We start from the raw sequence: 6,000 nt of genomic DNA on the forward strand, positions 1-6,000 counted from the left end.
ACTTTCAGTCTTTCTTATCAGTTAGTCGTTGTATTTATCTTGCTCTTAATTGTATTATTACTTGTACTGTGATTCTTGAAATGTATTTTTGTTTACGACTGTAAGTTGCCCTGGATAAGGGCGTCTGATAAGAAATAAATAATAATAATAATAATCAGATTTTTCTTATGAACTTTGGATAGGTTATTATTCAAAACGGAGAGACTTTTGCTTGAGGTTAATGAATGGCGTGACCTGCTCTGTAAAGGATTGTTTCTATGCTCTCTATCATCTTTCAGTCCAATTTGGAGACAAAAGTTTTCCCTCAATTACAAACAGATTTGTTTTAAAGGAGAAACTTTGTGAGCTGTCCTGATTACCTGATATTATACAACAGTGGTTTTCAACCTTTTTTTAAAAAAACACTACCCCTTCTATCTGGAGATTTCAGCTCACGTACCCCTTTACAATTTTCCATCTACTGAATGGTACCACATGTGTCAGTAAAAGGCAGAATAATCTGATTAACACATACATTTCCCCCATTTATTTAATATATAATTTATGTCACAAAAGTTTGGAACTGACACACTCCTGGTTGAGGACAGAATACCAAACAGTAATTTTAAAACTTTTAATTACAGGTCTTTGGGTGCACAGAATCAAAAGACAGTATTTGGGAATCTTTTCTAAAATACAAGTTTTCACTTTCTATTTGGCAACATTATTATAAATAATCCAAAATAATCTGCACTCTAAATGTTGGGATGGCGTAAAATATTTTTTCCAGATTTATTAAATCTTGTATTTTTTCCCCCAGATTTATAAATGTTGTGAAAATAAAAACAAGTGTACATTCAGATATAATTTATAATTTAAAATATTTAGCAAGTTTTCAACATTTAAATGCTAAATCTTTATTTTAAAAATAAATACATATTTTCTTATTAAATTTATTTTGAGAATCAAGGTTTATCTGTTCACAAATAAATCTGGATTTTGTGAACTTAAATATTTAACTACATCTTAAATCTCTAAAAAGTTAACATTTAGCTAAATATATAAAAAAAAATCTTAAATCTGTAAAAAAAAAAAAAAAGATTGATCATGTAGAAGCCGTTAGGCGACTTTCAAATGATTTGATTGGCTCTTGTAATGCCTACATTTGCATATTTCCCAGTTACCCAAACATCTTGGAGAAATGGTTTTGTAGTTAAATGGCAACGGGAGTGCATTGAGAAATTGATAGATCTCTATGAGAAATATCCTCCATGTTTACATAATACGAAAAAGAAAGAATATTATGATAAAAAAAGAAAGGACCAAGGCAATTGAAGAAAATGCCGCTGAGATTAACATGTCAGGTGAGGTTTTGATATTTAGATGTGAAAAGCCCAGGCTGGACAAACCTACCGCTTAATGTCTAATATTAGAAAATGCATTTTGAAATTACATTTAAAAAAAGGCATAGTCCGTCCCTTGCTAAACCAGACCTGCCAGCAGACAGATAGGTTGTCCAAAAAAATGAGGTGTCTGGTTTAAAAAATACACACATAAGTGCTACATTTATTTGAAATAAATAAGTACATCAACTCTTATATCTACCGTTCTCTTTATACTTTAGTGTATAGGCTACCGGTAACAAAAAATACATTGTGATGCTTTGTTCACATTACTGCACACTGCAAAAAAAATAAAACTGAAACTAAATGGTTTTAGCGTTTTTTTTTCTTTTTTACCTTAGTCTGTTTGTACACAATTAATATATCAGATAATGGTGCATTGAAACGCTATGATACTGTTGCGTTGTGTGAAACAATACTCAGGATGATCGAGATGTACTCTATCAAACGGCAAACACAAATTCAATAGGGGGCTCCCGAGTGGCGCATCCAGTAAAGTCTGGACATCGCGCTCAATTGGCCGAGCATCGTCCGGGGGGAGCGAGGGTTAGGTCGGCCAGGGTGTCCTCGGCTCACCGCGCACCAGCGACCCCTGTAGTCTGGCCGGGCACCTGCGGGCTTGCCTGTAAGCTGCCCAGAGCTGCGTTGTCCTCCGACGCTGTAGCTCTGAGGCGGCTGCATGGCGAGTCCGCAGTGTGTAAAGAAGCGGGCGGCTGACGGCACACGCCTCGGAGGACAGTGTGTGTTCGTCTTCGTCCCCCCCAGTCAGCGCAGGGGTGGTAGCGGTGAGCTGAGCTAAACAAAATAATTTGCCATTTCAAATTGGGGGAATAAAATAAAAAAATAATAGGCAACGACTAAATTATTAAAAAATAACCCTAACCCTAACCCCCCCCCCCATATTCCCAGGATCTGATAGTCTCATTAACTGGAGCTAAAGAATGTTAAAGTTTCATGACAGATGTAGGAGGCTGTGTGGTCCAGTGGTTATAGAAACAGGCTCGTAACCAGGAGGTCCCTGGTTCAAATCCCACCTCAGCCACTGACTCATTGTGTGACCCTGAGCAAGTCACTTAACCTCCTTGTGCTCCGTCTTTCGGGTGAGACGTAGTTGTAAGTGACTCTGCAGCTGATGCATAGTTCACACACCCTAGTCTCTGTAAGTCGCCTTGGATAAAGGCGTCCGCTAAATAAACAAATAATAATAAGCAGTTATCCAGATTTATGCAAATGTCATGTATTAGCAAAACTAAAATACACAATTTGTCGTATAAACATTTAAAAAATAGAGTTACCGTATGCTTACCAAAAAGTGGTTCTTTTTCCAGTGGGATGGGAGGAGAGAAAATCCTGATCCTTGAGCAATGTTATTTGATTATTTATTGAATGCCAACAATCAACTTGCTGCCTTTTATAGCCAGCTATCACCAGGGGTGAAGAGTACAGACACACCCTTCCACTGCACAGAACGAAGTGAATAGAGATGAGACCAGTCTTGTTAGCTGTGGTTTGTATTGTATACCCTAAATAATACATGTATACACCTTGACATTTACACATGTACAAAGTTTACTATGGTATTCTTGAAGTTTTATCATGATTTTCTTTCCATGGTTATATCATGCATTAATTATTGCTTAAAAATTGAAGACAAAATAAAGAAAAGCATTCTTTAAGCATAGGTGTGTGATCGTTCTTCAAATTAAACTGTGTGCACCTTAAAAAGAAGGAAGACTGAGTGCATGAGTCTTCTCTTACTATATATTATACATTTACCATAGTTTATTATGGTTTGTTTTATCATACTTCTCTGGGCTATTTTTTCTAAACCCAGAATATATGAGGTTATCTCTAAAACTAATAATATATCTTTTTCTAGTACCATAACATTCTTACTACTTGTTAAGATAAAGATTATAAAGATGAGGTGCCCCTTATTTAAAGCACCTGTTCTGTGCCTCGCTTGCTAAAATATTTCTCAAGTGCGTATGTTCTATCACCTCCGATAAGAATAAACAGCCAACCTGTCTTTAAGTTAAAGTCTCTGTTTATATCAGTGAATTTAGCCTTGGTACCACAAGGATCCCAGCACAGTTACAGATAAGAAGTCAAATCGAGGGACCCTGCTTCTGGCTGGAGTTGTTTATTGCTGATAAGAAACTCGGCTGCAAGCACATTTCTAAGGTTATTAAATTAGGTCATAGTTCTTTAGTTTTACTGAATATTTTTTGTTTAGGCTAACACAGATTTCTGTAATATTTCTGTGTGTTTAACAATTTCTAAACCAGTACAGAGTTTAACAATGTTATAATATTATTGTCCTTAACATTTACAATGGTCTTTTAATCACAGTGTCCAGTTTGCATCCAGGATATCAGACTGCTCCCAGCAGGATTGAAAATCTTTGTCCGGTTCTGCTATCAGTGGATCTGTAAAAGCCACTATGGGTCCCAGAATCCATTTCTGAGCATCACAGGTGTGAGTAACAGTTTTAAACGCCTGATACCTGCAAAAACTTGAACCCTGCTAGCCAGGCTCCCATCTTTGCATTCTAAGTTTAACTGGATGATCTGCATTAAAACCCCATCAGGCTGGTTAAAATCAGGTCAGTAGATTTTACCATAAAGTCGACACGTTGGTGACTAAGCATTTACAGGATAGACAACAGAACTTTGGTTCTGTACTAAAGGCTTTCTGCTTAACTGTCAGAATCTGCACCACACTGTTGATCTCACAGAGCCAATGCTTTCGTGGAACCAGACCCCTTTTTTTATTTTCCATAGTAACGCACACCAGCCAGCCAAGGGTAGAACAACAGGAAAACGGAAGCAACAGTCAAATTTATTTGCATTTGGATTGTCCAACTCCATGAAAATGAGATGTAAATGAAGATGAAGATGAGGAGGAGGAGCTAACAGTGTTAGTATTTTAGCCAGCTTGTCTATGACAGTGACTGAAAAATAAAGAAATGTGTTCACTTCCCTGGATTTTTTATATAGTTATCATCCCTGGCATTTGAAATTATATATTAAATAAAAAAATTTAAAAAGTTCAGAACCACTGCTTCACCAGACCTCTCTGTGCTTTACAATGCTTCCCTATGCTTCACCAGACCTCTCTGTGCTTTACAATGCTTCCCTATGCTTTACCAGACCTCTCTGTGCTTTACAATGCTTCCCTATGCTTTACCAGACCTCTCTGCGCTTTACAATGCTTCCCTATGCTTTACCATACCTCTCTGTGCTTTACAATGCTTCCCTATGCTTTACCACACCTCTCTGTGCTTTACAATGCTTCCCTATGCTTTACCAGACCTCTCTGTGCTTTACAATGCTTCCCTATGCTTTACCAGACCTCTCTGTGCTTTACAATGCTTCCCTATGCTTTACCAGACCTCTCTGTGCTTTACAATGCTTCCAATTCATATTACGGAACAACCATCCACGTATTCCTCTCAAACTGTGCACCTTTTCAACAATTTCTGCTTCTATTTTCTTTTCCCATTCAGACTTCAACCTGCTGCACCACCCCTTCAAAACCACATGTAAGTACATTATATATTTTCCTTTTGGTTATCATTAGTTTGAAACATAAGGAAGCGTCCTAGTGCCAATTAAAAAAAAAATCTCCTATGTAGGACTTTATCTCTATATAATATAAAGTCCTATGTAGAAGATCGAAAGTCCTACATAGAAGTTAGAAAGTAGGAGATCATTTTTACAATGACGATGAAGTTGGCTTCTTATTCGACCAGCTTCTTATTCGCATCCTGCAAATGTAATGCAAATTGAATAAGTAGCTGGGGTATTTCGGGGGTAAATCGCTTTGGGACACTTATTTCAAAGTTAATTCTCACAGAGGGGGAACCCCTCCACATCCCCCATATGTATTTATCCTGGCCCAAAAGCAGAAGGCACAGGTGTCGTTGTCCATCAAATCAACAGTACGAAGGTCACTCTTGAAATCAGGACTTAAAGGATGTGTTGCAGTAAGAATTCCTCTGTTAAGAAAGGGGAACAAGACTAAAAGGCTAAAATATGCACAAGAGCACAGAAATTGGACTATGGAACAATGGTCAAAGGTGCTTTGGACTGTTGATTTGATGGACAACGACACCTGTGCCTTCTGCCAGTTCTGCTGTCAATTCAACGCTTGTCTTCTTTCTATTCCTTAAGGATATTATCTTCAAGTATTGCTCATCCTGGTTAGACAGCTTTTGGGGTCTTCCAGTCCTGGGTTTGTCAATTACAGATGATGTTTCTCTGTACTTGTTGATTATGCTTCGGATACCACACCTTGAAAATCAAGCAATGCAAGTTATTTCACTCAGTGTGTTTCCTTCTTTATGCATGTCAAGGTTGATATAATAGTAGAAAACACTGGTGGAGGTTTTGAGTAAATTGTTGATGCTCATAATACATCAGAGTAGAAAAATGCAACATGTCTAAGACTTTTGCACAGCAGTATACTTAAATAGGAAAAACACTGAACTCAGTTGGCTAAAATAGGTTGTATTTCTTAAAAATGGATTATCAGACAAGACAAAAAAGGAAAACAAATTGTTAGACTGTGAAGAATACATATGGATCACGTACAGGGCTTCCACTGGATATCTACT

This window comes from Acipenser ruthenus, chromosome 57, assembly GCF_902713425.1.
Source record: "Acipenser ruthenus chromosome 57, fAciRut3.2 maternal haplotype, whole genome shotgun sequence".
In the NCBI taxonomy this organism is placed as follows: Eukaryota; Metazoa; Chordata; class Actinopteri; order Acipenseriformes; family Acipenseridae; genus Acipenser; species Acipenser ruthenus.